Source organism: Oncorhynchus nerka, unplaced genomic scaffold (assembly GCF_034236695.1).
Source record: "Oncorhynchus nerka isolate Pitt River unplaced genomic scaffold, Oner_Uvic_2.0 unplaced_scaffold_3240, whole genome shotgun sequence".
Classification (NCBI taxonomy): Eukaryota; Metazoa; Chordata; class Actinopteri; order Salmoniformes; family Salmonidae; genus Oncorhynchus; species Oncorhynchus nerka.
In genome coordinates, this window is record NW_027038060.1 from 1 (window position 1) to 18,334 (window position 18,334).

Consider the following 18,334-nt stretch of genomic DNA (forward strand, 5'->3'; position numbering starts at 1 on the left):
TTTACTAGACACCCTGTGGTTTTTGGGTTGTCTTGTATAGTGTCCTGCGCCCTGTATTTTGTTGGGCTTATTATTTTGGTGTGCAATAGTAAAGCACTTCAACTCAGTTACTCTCTGCGTCTGATTCCTGCACCCACCTAGTCCCACGTGACAGAACCAGACTTTCCCATGATGTCAAGCAAAGAGGCACTGAGTTTGAAGGTTGGCCTTGAAATACATCCACAGGTACACCTCCAATTGACTCAAATTATGTCAATTAGCCTATCAGAAGCTTCTAATGCCATGAAATAATTTCCTGGAATTTTCCAAGCTGTTTAAAGGCACAGTCAACTTAGTGTTTGTAACCTTCTGACCCACTGGAATTGTGATACAGTGAATTATAAGTGAAATAATCTGTCTGTAAACAATTTTTGGAAAAATGACTTGTGTCATGCACAAAGTAGATGTCCTAACCAACTTGCCAAAACTATAGTTTGTTAACAAGAAATTTGTGGAGTGGTTGAAAAACAAGTTTTAATGACTCCAACCTAAGTGTATGTAAACTTGTCAACTGTGATTCTATTCTTGAGGTGTATGTTGAGTAGCAGTGTCCTGTGGTCAGTCAGTGAAGTGATGCTCTTCTCTCTAACACAGTTAGACAGTAATGATTAGCCTACTGTTTTATGACTGTTTAGTGTTACAGCCAAAGTCACACCTTTATCCCCCCTGACCATGCTTCTCCCTCTCTCTCTGTGGCAGTGTGGCCGGAACTTGTATTTACATTGCCAAATCCAAATTCAAGCAACGTATCTCTCTTCTCTTCTTCTTGTTCTCTCTCTTTCTCTCTCTCCTCATTTTTATTCTCTCTCTCTCTCTATCTCTCTCTCTCTACCTCCCTCCCTCCCTCCCTCCCTCTCTGTTTAGCGGCAGATGGAGTGCCAGTAAAGGATGGGGACAGGTAAGCTGCCATTCAGGACTTTAACTATCACTCTTAATTCACACAGCTCAGCCACCCTGTTACACCCAATGGCTCCAGCAGTGGGGTTCTCACTTCAAATGGGGATCTTGATCCAAGATGGTGACCAACATCAACTTTAACTCTCTACTACTGAAGCCATGAGTGCTACTGCATCTTGTAAGGTAACTAGCTAGCGCACATGTTGCTGTTGGTTTGCTAACTTCTCTCTACACTAAAGTGAAGGCTGTAGCTGGAAGGAGAACCAACCTCTGGTTGGCTCGTTGCTGTTGCTATGACGTCTGCTGCTTCTCTGTCACCTCATTTTCTAGCTCACTGTAGAACAGTAGGAGCATCACCCCCTCTCCTCCTCTCACTCGATCCTCACTACTCTCCTCTCAGATCCTTTCCACTCCACTTCTCCTTTCAAGTCCTCTCTCCTCTCCTTCCTTTTTGAGATACTGTTACTAAAATGATCTTCAGCACTTCTTGGATGATTTTCTGGCAGGGAGAAAGAGGACCATTTAAATTGAAACCGAATGTACTGTACTGTGGATTGATCATGTGTTTCTCTTGACAAGCTTGCCCTTCAAAAATGTAATCAAAGAGAGGAGGAAAGAGACACAGACAGACAGACAGACAGACAGACAGACAGACAGACAGACAGACAGACAGACAGACAGACAGACAGACAGACAGACAGACAGTGTAACAATAGAGAGAGAACATGAGAGCTAGGTTTTCTGGAGACTGAACACATCTGTAAGGGGACATGGCACCCGTAATCTGCTGGTTCTAAGGCCCCGGCTCTTGTATTTGTCAGGAACAATTCAGCTGATACAGGACTCAGAGGTGGTGTGACAGACGCTGGTGCTTATCTAGACTGTCACCATCCCCCTTCTGTTAGCCTGCTCCTCAGCCCTGTCTATGTGTCTCTGTCTGTCTGTCTGTCTGTCTGTCTGTCTGTCTGTCTGTATACATCTGTCTTGCTTGTCTGTCTGTCTGTCTGTCTGTCTGTCTGTCTGTCTGTCTGTCTGTCTGTCTGTCTGTCTCTGCAGACACAGATCTCACCAGTCTGTCTCTGCAGACACAGATCTCACCAGAGAGGACACTGACACCGCTACCATCAGCCAGCTTACATCAGTTATAACACAAGCACGCACACACACACACGCCCCCCACACACACATAGATTGCACACACACACACGCGCACACATAAACACATGTGCACGCATTCCACACACGCACATTCACACACACGCCTACACGCTTGCACACACATCACACACACACACATTCACACACATTTCACACAGCCTACACGCTTGCACACAGACACTTCTGGATCAGCCCCCCACTGGCTTGGATGTGTGTTTTGGCTCAGTGCTTGGTGTGGCAGCGTAGTAACCAGAGGAGGAAATGAGAGGAGAGAGAGAATCATTCAGTCATAACATATTCACTCTGCTGTACTATGGAACTGATCAGCCTTTCAACCCCTCCCCTTCTCTCTGTCGCTCTGGACCTTGAATCTCTCCTCCTCCATCTTTCTGGTCTTTGACTCTTCTCCTCTCTGTCTTTCTGGTCTTTGACTCTTCTCCTCCTCTCTCTCTGGTCTTTGTCTCTCCTCCTCTGTCTTTCTGGTCTTTGTCTCCTCTCCTCCTCTGTCTTTCTGGTCTTTGTCTCCTCCTCTCCTCCTCTGTCTTTCTGGTCTTTGTCTCTCCTCCTCTGTCTTTCTGGTCTTTGTCTCCTCTCCTCCTCTGTCTTTTCTAGTCTTTGTCTCCTCTCCTCTCTCTGTCTTTCTGGTCTTTGTCTCCTCTCCTCCTCTGTCTTTCTGGTCTTTGTCTCTCCTCCTCTGTCTTTCTGGTCTTTGTCTCCTCTCCTCCTCTGTCTTTCTGGTCTTTGTCTCCCTCTCCTCCTCTCTGTCTTTTTCTGGTCTTTGTCTCCTCTCCTCCTCTGTCTTTCTGGTCTTTGTCTCCTCTCCTCCTCTGTCTTTCTGGTCTTTGTCTCCTCTCCTCCTCTGTCTTTCTGGTCTTTGTCTCCTCTCCTCCTCCATCTTTCTGGTCTTTGACTCTTCTCCTCTGTCTTTCTGGTCTTTGACTCTTCTCCTCCTCTTATCTTTCTGGTCTTTGACTCTTCTCCTCCTCTGTCTTTCTGGTCTTTGTCTCTCCTCCTCTGTCTTTCTGGTCTTTTTGTCTCCTCTCCTCCTCTGTCTTTCTGGTCTTTGTCTCCCTCTCCTCCTCTGTCTTTCTGGTCTTTGTCTCTCCTCCTCTGTCTTTCTGGTCTTTGTCTCCCTCTCCTCCTCTGTCTTTCTGGTCTTTGTCTCCTCTCCTCTGTCTTTCTGGTCTTTGTCTCCTCTCCTCCTCTGTCTTTTCTGGTCTTTGTCTCTCCTCCTCTGTCTTTCTGGTCTTTGTCTCCCTCTCCTCCTCCATCTTTCTGGTCTTTGTCTCCTCTCCTCCCTCCATCTTTCTGGTCTTTGTCTCCTCTCCTCCTCTGTCTTTCTGGTCTTTGTCTCCTCTCCTCCTCTGTCTTTCTGGTCTTTGTCTCTCTCTTCTGTCTTTCTGGTCTTTGTCTCCTCTCCTCTGTCTTTCTGGTCTTTGTCTCTCCTCCTCTGTCTTTCTGGTCATTGTCTCTCCTCCTCTGTCTTTCTGGTCATTGTCTCTCCTCCTCTGTCTTTCTGGTCATTGTCTCTCCTCCTCTGTCTTTCTGGTCATTGTCTCCTCCTCTGTCTTTCTGGAGTCTTTGTCTCCTCCTCTGTCTTTCTGGTCTTTGTCTCTCCTCCTCTGTCTTTCTGGTCATTGTCTCTCCTCCTCATCTTTCTGGTCTTTGACTCCTCTCCTCTGTCTTTCTGGTCATTGTCTCTCTCTCTCTTTCTGGTCTTTGACTCTTCTCCTCTAAAACCCTATATGTGTCTCTCGGCATTCTTCTCCCCTCTTTCCCTCTCCTATCCTTCTTTCTATTTCTGCATGTTGGTTATACTACTCTACCCCTGTCACTATCACTACTCCTCGTCCTCCTCTTTGTCTCCTCCCATTTCTTCCATGCATGTGTACGTCTTTCTCTCCTTCTCTCTTGTTCCCACTCTCTTCCTCTCTCCCCTCCTTCTTTCCCCATCCCTCTCTCCCTATTTTTCTCCTTCAGCATGGATGTTCAGACTTTTTCATGGAAGGAATCAATGTAAGTGTTGTGACATCATTCCTTCATCTACCTTTATTTCTCTATCTTATGTTTCTCTATTTGTTTTGATTTATTTGATTTAACTCACCTTAGGTAACCTACTACTTCGTCCCCTCACTCCCCTCCCATCTAACTCTCTCTATACCGTATCGTTAACTCTCGCAACACTTCCCATAATGCACTTCAGCACTGTCAAGCAGGAAGTTGTTCTAACAACGACCTTGGGAATTTTTTTGTTGTCAAATGATGACATTGTTTCTTTTTTTGACGCTGTATTAACCTAATATCTACCTAACTTCTCCTCTCGCCTACCCTCTGAACTCTGTGTGCTTCTCTGGCACACATCTCTTCCTCCATCTCTCTGTCATCTTCTTCCTCGCTCCTCTAGCTGTCTATGGAAGACACCACGTCCATCCTGCCTCGTCTGAAGAGGAACAACCCCAATAACTATGGGATCGGTGCTCTGGCTAAGTCCTCACTGACAGGTGTGTCAGGGTGTGTCTGTCCTGTAACTGTAAAACTGACCCCATGTCAGCTCCCGCCTGGACAGGCGCTGAGCCAACATGGCCCCAGAGTGGGTTCCCTGATTCACTTCCTCTCACCATAATGATAATACTCGTCAATGGCTGACCCCCCAGTCATTGGTGGAATAGCACTTAAACCCAACGACAACCCTATAAAAAAATACACTACCCACAATACATTGTTATGTGGCTTGTTGAGTTAACAAGAGGTGAGTGGGAGGTGTAGTTGTTTGTCTGTTAAGTGGTTGTTAAGCAGCGTTGAACTACTCTAGTGTCTGTGTGATGTGTCTACTGTCTCTGAGTGTAGTCTGAGTTTGTGTCTGTGTGTTACAGTGTGTATAACTGTGTAATGTGCATTGTGCACTGCGCAGTGTGGTGCAGTTGTAATGTGCAGTGAAGTGTATTGGAATGTAGTGAACTGCTAACTCATCATATATTGACTTGGACACATTAATTACTGAGCAAAGCCATAATGTAACCAGCAGACAGAATACAGACCGTCATGGCGGAACATGATTTCTAAAGTAGAGTGTCTTCCGCAGTGCACTGTATGCATCAGCTGAGGATGTCTTAACAGACACGGCAGGGGGAGTGGGGTTTCTGCTTAGCCAGCGCAGGCAGCTTAGCAGAGGTGTGTGAAAGCTATCGTGTCAACAAGCCAACCTCTCATTACTGACACCCCTCTGGCCATCTCACCCCAATTAACCTCTGTCCCATGATGCACCTCTCCCAGAGCAGACGTATCCATTTGCTCCTCCCTGTCCCCCATCATCCTCCTCGGTTCCACGCGCATCTCATCTACATTATAAGCATCTCCTCCCTATTCATTTAGCCATGAATCTAAAGCATGTTCATTAAGCGCTCATTTAACCACTCATCCAGAGGCCCTTATCAGCACCAGCTAAATACTGACAGGATCAGACAGACATAAATGTGGAATAATAACATAATATCTCATCTGTTTCCTTCCCCCCTCTCTCTCCAACCTGATGCCTGTCTCCTAACTCCCCCAAACTCCACATTCACCCCTTCTCTAAACCCCTTAATATCCCTCCAACCCTCCCTTAATCCACTGTCACCCTTCTAACCCTCCCCAATACCCGCATCAATCCCTACATCCTCTTCACTTCCCCCTCCCTCCCCAGGTGTGAATCGCTCCATGAAGGACAAGGTGACCAAGCCTACCATCCATGGCCCAAGGCCGGATGGCACACATGATCGAGTGGCAGAACTGGGACATGTCTGTGGTGGGCCTGGGGTGTCTCCGTCACGCAAGTCCACAGCAGAGCAGGAGATGGAGAGACGGTTGGAGAGCGACGCCTACAGCGACCTCAGTGACGGGGAGAAAGAGGCTGCTTTGCCGCAGGTCAGAGGGGGAGGGGAATTTGTCACTGTGAGAGGAGACAGAAGCAATAGGAGTGGTTGATGCTGATTTATACCCCCCAGGGTGGTGTTCAGAGGAAACCCTCACAAAATTAAGCCTTTGGGAAAAAGGGTTCTCATGTGTTGAACCCCAGATCATAAGCAGACTGGTTATAGGTCAACTAATCAGCATGGCATAACACCAGCCAAATATAGCAATATTGGCCTAGGCAAAGCATAACCATAGATATTAAATAGACTACATATTACATCTTTATTTAAATTAGCCATAGATATTAAATCATAAAAGGCGCTGAGGGAAGGCAGCAGCCAACTGGGCCGTTACAATGACCCTGACTTACCCTCTGCACTCCAGGTATCCTGCAGCAGTTTGCCATCTCCCAGGCAACGCTCATGGCCTGGACCTCCATGGATGGAGAGAGCCTGAGGTCAGGGTCCAACCAGGGCAGTGTGGCCCACCTCAGCGAGGTTAACCAGGAGAGTATCACCAGCCGAGGTAAGGGACTACAAATATGGCCTCTAAACCAGCATGTATCAGCCGATATAAGGGACTACAAATATGGCCTCTAAACCAGCATGTATCAGCCGAGATAAGGGACTACAAATATGGCCTCTAAACCAGCATGTATCAGCCGATATAAGGGACTACAAATATGGCCTCTAAACCAGCATGTATCAGCCGAGATAAGGGACTACAAATATGGCCTCTAAACAACCATATGTCAGTTGAGGTAAAGGACTATAAATATGGCCTCTAAACAACCATATGTCAGTTGAGGTAAAGGGACTATAAATATGGCCTCTAAACAACCATATGTCAGTTGAGGTAAAGGACTATAAATATGGCCTCTAAACAACCATATGTCAGTTGAGGTAAAGGACTATAAATATGGCCTCTAAACGAGCATGTCAGTCGAGGTAAGGGACTATAAATATAGCCTCTAAACAACCATGTCAGTTGAGGTAAAGGACTATAAATATGGCCTCTAAACCAGCATGTATCAGCCGAGGTAAAGGGACTGTAAATATGCTTGACAAACTTCAGTAGCACCAATCAACTAGGGCAACCAAGTTTAAGGGATAGTTTAAGGAGCTAGATAGGAACCTGCACTGCGGAACTTTGTCTGACAAATGTGGACAAACACGTTTATGCACAGGCTTGAGATCAGGCAAAGCTGGAGTGTAGTGTGTGGGCTACATTATGCGCCATTTTGCTCAGTATGAAGGCATCTTATTCCATCTCAGCCTGGAGGTTTAACTCTGTGCTAATTTCAGATTCGCAAACACAGCCTGGGGGAATGCAAGGGATTTCAACTGTATAAATAGTCCACTTGGTCATTATTATTCCACATTGCTGTGCTGTCCGTTACAGTGCTCCTGTATTTCTTCTCATGCAAAGAGGCGTTCAGACATGGAGACATGTTGAAATCATAATGTGGTTTTCTCCCTGTGGTTTGTTATTGAGAGATAACAAATGGCCTTGAGGCTGTGTGATGATCATTGGTTGAATTACAACTTCAGGCCAGTTATTTAATGTAATTATATTACCTGAAGTAAAATAACCATGAATGTTCTTATTAAAAGGCTGTCTCTGGATGTTTTTTTGACAGTTTTGAGTCATCATTAAAGTGATGTCATGTGAGGTTGCCGGCATGATGCTTGCTAACTCTTAGCACCGCCATATCAACTCAGCACACCATGAGGCTCTTTTGTCAGATTATGTAAACTCAGCAAAAAAGAAACGTCCTCTCACTGTCCCAACTGCGTTTATTTTCAGCAAACTTAACGTGTGTATTTGTATGAACAAATTCAACAACCAACACATAACCTGAACATGTTTCACAGGCATGTGACTAACAGAAATGGAATAATGTGTCCCTGAACAAAGGGGGGTCAAAATCAAAAAGTAACAGTGAGTATCTGGGGTGGCCACCAGCTGCATTAAGTATTGCAGTGCATCTCCTCCTCATGGACTGCATCAGATTTGTCAGTTCTTGTTGTGAGATGTTACCTCTCTTCCACCAAGGCATCTGCAAGTTCCCAGACATTTCTGGGGGAATGGCCTTAGCCCTCACCCTCCAATCCAACAGGTCCCAGACGTGCTCAAGGGGATTGAGATCAATCAAATCAAATCAAATGTATTTATATAGCCCTTCGTACATCAGCTGATATCTCAAAGTGCTGTACAGAAACCCAGCCTAAAACCCCAAACAGCAAGCAATGGAGATGGAGTGGAGATTATAACAGAACATGGCCAAGATGTTCAAATGTTCATAAATGACCAGCATGGTCAAAATAATAGGTCTGGGACAGGTAGCACGTCCGGTGAACAGGTCAGGATTCCAGCCGCAGGCAGAACAGTTGAAACTGGAGCAGCAGCATGGCCAGGTGGACTGGGGACAGCAAGGAGTCATCATGTCAGGTAGTCCTGGGGCATGGTCCTAGGGCTCAGTCAGTTGAAACTGGAACAGCAGCATGGCCAGGTGGACTGGGGACAGCAAGGAGTCATCATGTCAGGTAGTCCTGGGGCATGGTCCTAGGGCTCAGGTCCTCCGAGAGAGAGAAAGAAAGAGAGAATTAGAGAATGCACACTTAGATTCACACGGGACACCGAATACGACAGGTGAAGTACTCCAGATATAACAAACTGACCCCAGCCCCCCGACACATAACTACTGCAGCATAAATACTGGAGGCTGAGACAGGAGGGTCAGGAGACACTGTGGCCCCCATCCGAGGACACTCGGACAGGGCCAAACAGGAAGGATATAACCCCACCCACTTTGCCAAAGCACAGCCCCACACCACTAGAGGGATATCTTCAACCACCAACTTACCATCCTGAGACAAGGCTGAGTATAGCCCACAAAGATCTCCGCCACGGCACAACCCAGGGAGTGGGGCGCCACCCAGACAGGATGACCACAACAGTGAATCAACCCACTCAGGTGACGCACCCCCTCCAGGGACGGCATGAGAGAGCCCCAGTAAGCCAGTGACTCAGCCCTGTAATAGGGTTAGAGGCAGAGAATCCCAGTGGAAAGAGGGGAACCGCCAGGCAGAGACAGCAAGGGCGGTTCGTTGCTCCAGAGCCTTTCCGTTCACCTTCCCACTCCTGGGCCAGACTACACTCAATCATATGACCCACTGAAGAGATGAGTCTTCAGTAAAGACTTAAAGGTTGAGACCGAGTTTCGTCTCTGACATGGGTAGGCAGACCGTTCCATAAAAATTGAGCTCTATAGGAGAAAGCCCTGCCTCCAGCTGTTTGCTTAGAAATTCTAGGGACAATTAGGAGGCCTGCGTCTTGTGACCGTAGCGACGTGTAGGTATGTACGGCAGGACCAAATCAGAGATAGGTAGGAGCAAGCCCATGTAATGCTTTGTAGGTTAGCAGTAAAACCTTGAAATCAGCCCTTGCTTTGACAGGAAGCCAGTGTAGAGAGGCTAGCACTGGAGTAATATGATCAATTTTTTTGGTTCTAGTCAGGATTCTAGCAGCCGTATTTAGCACTAACTGAAGTTTATTTAGTGCTTTATCCGGGTAGCCGGAAAATAGAGCATTGCAGTAGTCTAACGTAGAAGTAAAAAAAGCATGGATTAATTTTTCTGCATCATTTTTGGACAGAAAGTTTCTGATTTTTGCAATGTTACGTAGATGGAAAAAAGCTGTCCTCAAAATGGTCTTGATATGTTCTTCAAAAGAGAGATCAGGGTCCAGAGTAACGCCGAGGTCCTTCACAGTTTTATTTGAGACGACTGTACAACCATTAAGATTAATTGTCAGATTCAACAGAAGATCTCTTTGTTTCTTGGGACCTAGAACAAGCATCTTTGTTTTGTCCGAGTTTAAAAGTAGAACGTTTGCAGCTATCCACTTCCTTATGTCTGAAACACAGGCTTCTAGCGAGGGCAATTTTGGGGCTTCACTATGTTTCATTGAAATGTACAGCTGTGTGTCATCCGCATAGCAGTGAAAGTTAACACTATGTTTTCGAATGACATCCCCAAGAGGTAAAATATATAGTGAAAACAAAAGTGGTCCTAAAAAACCTTGAGGAACACCGAATTTACAGTTGATTTGTCAGAGGACAAACCATACACAGAGACAAACTGATATCTTTCTGACATATAAGATCTAAACCAGGCCAGATCCGGGCTCTTGGCTGGTCATGGCAGAACACTGACATTCTTGTCTTGCAGGAAATCACTCACAGAACGAGCAGTATGGCTGGTGGCATTGTCATGCTGGAGGGTCATGTCAGGATGAGCCTGCAGGAAGGGTACCACATGAGGGAGGAGGATGTCTGTAATGCACAGTTTAGATTGCCTGCAATGACAACAAGCTCAGTCTGATGATGCTGTGACACACCGCCCCAGACCATGACGGACCCTCCACCTCCAAATCGGTCCAGCTCCAGAGTACAGGCCTCGGTGTAATACTCATTCCTTCAACAATAAGTGTGAATCCGACATCACCCCTGGTGAGACAAAACCTCGACTCGTCAGTGAAGAGCACTTTTTGTCTGGTCCAGCGACGGTGGGTTTGACCCATAGGTGACGTTGTGGCCAGTGATGCCTACAAGCCCTCAGTCCAGCCTCACTCAGCCTATTGCAGACAGTCTGAGCACTGATGGAGGGATTGTGCATTCCTGGTGTAACTCTGGCAGTTGTTGTTTCCATCCTGTAACTGTCTCTCAGGTGTGATGTTTGGATGTACCGATCCTGTCCAGGTGTTGTTACACGTGGTCTGCCACTGCGAGGATGATTAGCTGTCCATCCTGTTTCCCTGTAGTGCTGTCTTAGGCATCTCAGTACGGACATTGCAATTTATTTTGGCCACATCTGCAGTCCTTAAGCCTCTTTGCAGCATGTCTAAGGCACGTTCACGCAGATGAGCACGGACCCTGGGCATCTTTCTTTTGGTGTTTTTCAGAGTCAGTAGAAAGGCCTCTTTACTGTCCTAAGTTGGTCATTAACTGTGACGATAACTGTGACCCTGCATACCGTATGTAAGCTGTTAGTGTCTTAACGATCACGTTCCACAGGTGCATGTTCATTAATTGTTCATGGTTCATTAAACAAGCATGGGAAACAGTGTTTAAACCCTTTACAATGAAGATCTGTGAAGTTATTTGGATTTTTACTAATTATCTTTGAAAGACAGGGTCCTGAAAAATTTATGTTTCTTTTTTTGCTGAGTTTATATACACCATTCCTCTATCAGAAACTTGTTTGGCCAATGTCCTAAAGACATTTCTGTGAATAAGTGTGATTTACCTCATCCTTTGTGTTTGGCAGCCTTTTTTGTACATAACAGCATTGGCAACACATATATTCTTCCATTTATTTTCCTCCTTCGCACAAAATGGCTACCATACTTCAAAAGTTTTAATGTTGTTATCAGTCAGTGGGGGATATTAGTCGCCTTTGTTCATCCGTAACAAAACCAGATTGGAATATGAGATGGCAAAAACTACCATGACTTTCCCTTATTCATATCTGCCGTGCTATTGGCTGAATTATATGTCATTTAATGCAGCGCAGACAGACTCCCCAATGGCTATACAGAGTCATAATGCTGATGTATTGGACTACTCGGTGTAGCTACACTTGGTGTCTGTCTGGGGATTGTTCAAGTAAAGTCATTTCTCAAGGATATATTTGGGTATGAGAGGGTTGGGGTGTCCCCAGGGATATCACACGATTCCTCTTCAGGTTTCCTCTTTCGGGAAAAGGCTGATGTCAGCATTGTAGATTTATTTGCCGTTTGATGTCCATGAGGTCCAATGTAGTGCATCCGTCAAGGACAATCTACCACTTATCCCGCTTCTATTTTCTCATTCCTTTCATCCTCTCAGACCAGATATTGCACCACTCCTCTGCGGACATGTGGCCCAACACCTATGTCGCCCAGGGCCTCTACTGCCTCTCCTCCTCTGACGCCTGGGAGCCAATCAGCAACGAGCCCTCCGGAGTGGCCTCCCGCTGCTGGCTCCTATGTGATGCAGCAGGGCGGGACTTCCTGTGATGGGTATGATGGGAACGCGTTGCAGCAGCAGCAGCAGCAGCAGTTCAACCTACAGCAGCAGAGTCAGCTCCAGCAGCTGCAGCAGCTACAACAGATACAGCACTACCAGCAACAGCAGCTCCTGTATCAGCAACAACAGGTGAGGGAAAATCAACAGTCTAATATGAGAGGAAGTAATAACAATCTATTTCCATGGATAGACCATATTCATTCATGGCGTAGTCTGGTGGCTGACGTGGGTTTTTCTCTTTTTTCTCTGGGGTATTTTGAACGAGACAAGAATACTGATCAATACATTCTTAGACAACAAAATTACCCTGTCCCTTTCAATCCAACATTACGCTTAAAGGAAGAAACATCCCTTATCCACAGATTTAGGATCATATTTCCAGATTCTTTACCATTAGGGGGATAAACAAATATCTGATCCTGTATCAGTGGTGAAGGGGAACCTCTACCTACCTAAGTCTCCTCATTGTCTCGTCCTTCTCTCAACAGTCTCTGGAGCAAAGGCTGCACAGCGCCAACCACTCGTTGCAAGCCACGCCCAACAGCACCATCCACAGCCTGGCCCCTGCTACCCACGCCCCATTGGTGGACCTGTGGGGGGCGGGTCAGACAGAGTCCTATCAAGCGGATATCGGAGGGTACAACATAGGCGTGGCAGCGGTGGTGGAGGCGGCTTTGAATGTTCCGTCTGGGGATGAGGGGGCGGGGACAGACCATTCCCATCTGCTGGAGCAGCAGGAGGAGGAAGATGAACTGAAGGTGAGGTCATATCAGGTCACAGGGTCATCATGGCCCAGTTTTTCAAAAGTTATCTATCTGGATTTCGTCTATCGGATAGGATTAAATGCATAGAAATAAAATGAATAGAACGGGAGTCCTCATTCAAAACAATGATTGATACATTCTATTCATTATATTTCTATGCATTTAATCCAGAGATTCTTTTTTTAAATGGGCGCTGAGGTCATATCAGTGCAGATAGGTACATCCTTGATGCTTTATAAAAAAAAAACTATTTTCTACATTGTAGAATAATAGTGAGAGCATCAAAATTATGAAATAACACATATGGAATCATGTAGTTACCAAAAAGTGTTGAACAAATCAAAATATATTTTATATTTCAGATTCTTCAACGTAGCCACCCTTTGCCTTGATGACAGCTTTGCACACTCTTGTCATTCTCTCAATCAGCTTCATGAGGAAGTCACCTGGAATGCATTTCAATTAACAGGTGTGCCTTGTTGAAAGTTAATTTGTGGGAATTCTTTCCTTCTTAATGCGTTTGAGCCAGTTGTGTTGTGACAAGGTAGGGTGGGTATACAGAAGATAGCCCTATTTGGTAAATGACCAAGTCCTGCCGAGGCGGCAGGGTAGCTTAGTGGTTAGAGCGTTGGACTAGTAACTGGAAGTTTGCAAGTTCAAACCCCTGAGCTGACAAGGTACTAATCTGTCGTTCTGCCCCTGAACAGGCAGTTAACCCATTGTTCCTAGGCCGTCATTGAAAATAAGAATTTGTTCTTAACTGACTTGCCTAGTTAAATAAAGGTCAAATTAAAAAAATTAAAAAAATATTATGGCAAGAACAGCTCAAATAAGCAAAAAGAAACAACCGTCCATATTTCCTTTAAGATATGAAGGTCAGTCAATCCGTAAAATTTCAAGATCTTTGAAAGTTTCTTCAATTGCAGTCATAAAAACCAACAAGTGCTATGATGAATCTGGCTCTCATGAGGACCGCCACAGGAAAGGAAGACCCAGCGTTACCTCTGCTGCAGAGGATAAGGTCATTAGAGTTACCAGCATCAGAAATTGCAGCCCAAATAAATGCTTCACAGAGTTCAAGTAACAGACACATCTCACCAACAACTGATCAGAGTAGACTGCATGAATCAGGCCTTCAGTAGAAACACTAGTAAAGGACAGCAATAATAAGAAGAGACTTACTTGGGCCAAGAAACATGAGCAATGGAAATTAGACCGGTGGAAATCTATCCTTTGGTCTGATGAGTCCAAATTTGAGATTTTTTGGTTCCAACCGCTGTGTCTTTGTGAGAATCAGAGTCGTTGAACGGATGATCTCTGCATGTGTGGTTCCCACCATGAAGCATGGAGGAGGTGTGATGGTGTGCTTTGCTGTGACACTGTCAGTGATTTACTTGTAATTCAAGGCACACTTAACCAGCATGGCTACCACAGCATTCTGCAGCGATACACCACCCCATCTGGTTTGCGTTAGTGGGATTATCATTTGTTTTTCAACAGGACAATGACCCAACACACCTACAGGTTGTGTAAATGCTATTTAACCAAGGAGAGGGATGGAGTACTTTATCAGATGACCTGACCTCCACAATCACCAGACCTCAACCCAGTTGAGATGGTTTAGGATGAGTTGGACAGCAGAGTGAAGGAAAAGCAGCCAACAAGTACTCAGCATACGTAGCAGCTCCTTCAAGTCAGTTCGAAAAGCATTCCAGGTGAAGCTGGTTGAGAGAATGCCAAGAGTATGCAAAGCTGTCATACTACATGATTCCATATGTTATTTCGTAGTTTTAATATCTTCACTATTATTCTACAATGTAGAAAATAGTGAAAAGTAAAAAAAACCCTTGAATGAGTAGGTATGTCAACTTTTGACTGGTACTGTACAACAGGAGACATTTCCATCTGAACTCATGAATAAACCCTTGCTTTCTCCTCTCCGCGGTCAGAGAATCATGTGGTATCTGTTATATTCTAAACATTTCTATCTGACCAAGCCCCTTCTCTGTCCCCTGAACAGGACGAGGAGGTGACACTCTGCATGGAGCCGGAGTCTGCCACTCTAACACAGAGAGATGAAGCCATCACCTCCGGGGGCAGTAGTCCTGGGCAACGTAGTCCGGGGCGCAGTAGTCCGGGGCAACCACCAGCACAGCAAATCACAGAGCGGAAGGCCTCTGATGTCAGCTGTGGAGCCATCCAGATGCTGGAGGAGAAGGAAGAGAAGCAGGGGTTCACTGTTGCTGCCATGGCAACCAACTGATTGACAGATCGTCCTGAGAAACGTGACAGACTGACCCTCGGCGTCAGGAATGACTGAGCCTAATAATTAAATATTTATCAATAAATCTGTTCCTTTTCAGGTATCAAACACATTTTTGATGGGATATAAACTCTTGTGACCACTGAAGAGCAGAGGAGGAAGATTTGGAAACAGAGTCACGCAGTGACAACAGCTGGTCCAACGGACAACTTTTTGGAAGCCTTACATTCCCAGAGAGAAGGAGGAGGGAGGGATGAATAGAGGGAGGGAAAAAGACTGAGCGAGAAAAAGGAGGTATGAGGGGATGATAAAAAGAAGAGGAGCAGCTGAGATTGAGACATTTGTATCAGGAAGAGGAAATGGAGGAGGAGGGAATTGTAACATGCATGCTTTTAAACAAACGACTTTATCCAGTCCAGCGTCAAATATGATAATGATCATTAAATCTATAGTAATAAAACGTTATCATGAAAACAATGATTTTCTAACAAAGAAAACAATCATGACAAACAAAAATCTATGTATAAGTGAATGATAAAATAATATATATCAAAATCACTGTTTTTACAACACTATCTCTCCATTGGAGAACTACTCTGTTTACAGCTTACACTCAACACATCATATAGAATAATATCAACCCCATAACTTGAAGAACAGAAACACTCACACGTTATACCCTCTCCTCTTATGTCATTCACATCTAGCATCCACAACACTTATAGAACTAACTGCACGAATACAGAGCAACTTTAGTAGATTGTGTTCATCATAACCCCCTAAAAATTACACCTATTCAATTATCCCCAAAAATGATTTAAATCCAAATTGGCTCTCTGCAACCTAACGACTGCAGTGAAATCTACTTGAACCCTCCTAACACAGTTAGAAAGAAAACAATGTTACTATGTTGCTGTGTCTCCAGATGTCCAAGGCACATAAAGGCTGCAGGCCTGTCGGCCACACACACAGCACTGCACAGTTAAAGGAATGTACTATACAGTAAGATAGTGTGCTTCCTACTCTGTCTTTCCGTATGTTTCTTCAGAATACTATGGAGTACCTGTCCTATAGTGAACTGTATAGACTTTGCACTGAACCTAGGACACGGCTGGTGCTGGGCCAGAGAAGACTCAGGGCATGGAGCTCCTTGTAGTCTGCTTGACTGTGCATCATGACTGACAGGTCCTTGTCATGGAGTGAATGGTGAAGAGACAGAGCTGTAGTAGTGAATCCCTTTGCACTGATGCCATCCAACAGATCAGAGGCTGCCTTTGGACTCTGTCACACGTCAATGTCCTTGATTACTGTTCAGAAAGAGCTCTTAGCATCACTAAGAACCAAAACAGAACCACTAGACGAGATGGATTCTGAGCTGTTGTTCCAGGTTCCAAACTAGAGATGGCTGGAGGAAGAGGGAGTGCTCTGGAGAGTTTTGGTACCAACAGAAAGAGGATTTAGATTGAGATGTGCTTGATGTGATTGTTGTTTTGATGTCAGCTCTTGGGGACAATACCAAGCTTTTCTTTGTGGAGAAAAGATGAGGAGAAAATGTTTCTCTGAAAGGTGTAGGTTAGAGCTGTTTGAATTGGGTGCTGATTCTTAGAAGGGAAAAAACACATCTTCAAAATTGTAACTAATTAGTGAGGAGCCAAACACAGGTCTCTTAAACGGTTTGTGGCCACTACTGTCATATAGATGTAAATACTAATGAGAGAGGATATCAACCATCTCTCACAGTCCCCACTGCAACAGTTTCTTTAGTTTTCTACACGTCTCAGTCCCAGCTCTTTCCTTTGGGAATCTTCCTGAGCTCCCAAATTAAGCGTATTGCGTTTAGATTTGTTTCTATCACCACACAAGTAAAAGGAAAAGGATAGTGGAAATATTGGATATCGGAATACTGTTATAGAATAATGCAAAGGACCTACTTTGACTAGGTTTAAGGAGAACATTGAAGTCAATCAGGGAATAGAACTGAATAGTAGAACCAAACACTAGAACCGAACAGAACCCGGTATCTTCCTGCTCATGGTGACTACAGCGATGGAGCAGAACTCTGCCTGTCGAGTGTGACGTTTGAGTTAGCGTGTGTATTTCCTGAAGAGGAAAGTGTGTATCCCAATGGAGGAATGGTAGTGAAGTTCAGAGACATGATAGAATAGTGGAATTTTGGAGATACTGGTCTGGAATATCTGTGCATGTGTCACTAATAAAAAAACAACATCAATAGCAGTTATTATTATTATTAGTATTCTTATTCATATCATTATGAATATTATTATTATTATTATTCATATTATTATTATGTGACGGAGAACAACCTCCTTTCACTCTGATGATTGTGTGAAAAAAAAAAACTTTTAAGATAGAAAAAAAGGTTTATTGACTTGAATTCATGAACTTATTGATTGATTATTTATGCAATGTTGGGACAATGTTTATTTTTCTACTGAATGATTGACACCCCCTCCAGTATAAGACAGAATATGTGTGGTTGATGTAGAGCAGTTTCCTGTTGGTTGGGCTCTCTCTGATCAGACAAACAGACAGTGATAATAATACCCTAGGCCAGTGGTGGAAACTTCTGGAGGGCTTCATTGTGGCCACAATTAATTGTAATCAGTTGTGTTAAAGCTGGGCTGGAACAAAACCCTGCACACACTGACTGCATCCCTCCAAGACAAGGGTTAGGGTTATGGTTACTCACCTCTTCCCTGGAGCTGTCCATCATGAAACACACAATGATGTCATTTATATAGTCATAACCAGTCATGAAGATTCATGTCACAGCTGCCATGATCACCCAGGCAATGACAACGCAACCTCAACCACACAACTTCCTTTAGGCTACTAGTCATAAGTGTCCATCAGCTGTCATGACACGTATGACGTGTCTGCAAGACAGGATGCATATTGGTGTTAGAACTAACCAAGGCTAGGAGTCTATCCTGACCACGTGACCTGACCAGGATAGACTCAGCGCCCCTACTTCTAACAGATGGTTCTGGTGAGCTGCAACCTGTGGTGTTCTTCAGTTTGTGTTATGCATTAGCCCTCACCTGTCTGTCTCAGACTTGCTCTGAGAGCTACAACCTACAGGATGTCTTTACCCAACCACTCTTATTCATTTATTTATTTAATGATTATTTGGGGAGGAATAACATGACAGCCTGTACATAGTTTATTATTTATTGTAGGTAAGTCTTTTTTGAAGCAGTATTGTTCTGTGTGTTGTCCTTGGGACGT

General features: G+C 44.7%; 1 pseudogene; it reads left to right on the plus strand.

Moving 5' to 3' along the window:
• The first annotated feature begins 903 nt into the window (after positions 1-903).
• Positions 904-15,286, plus strand: LOC135566819 (uncharacterized; annotated as a pseudogene).
• The last annotated feature ends 3,048 nt before the right edge of the window (positions 15,287-18,334 follow it).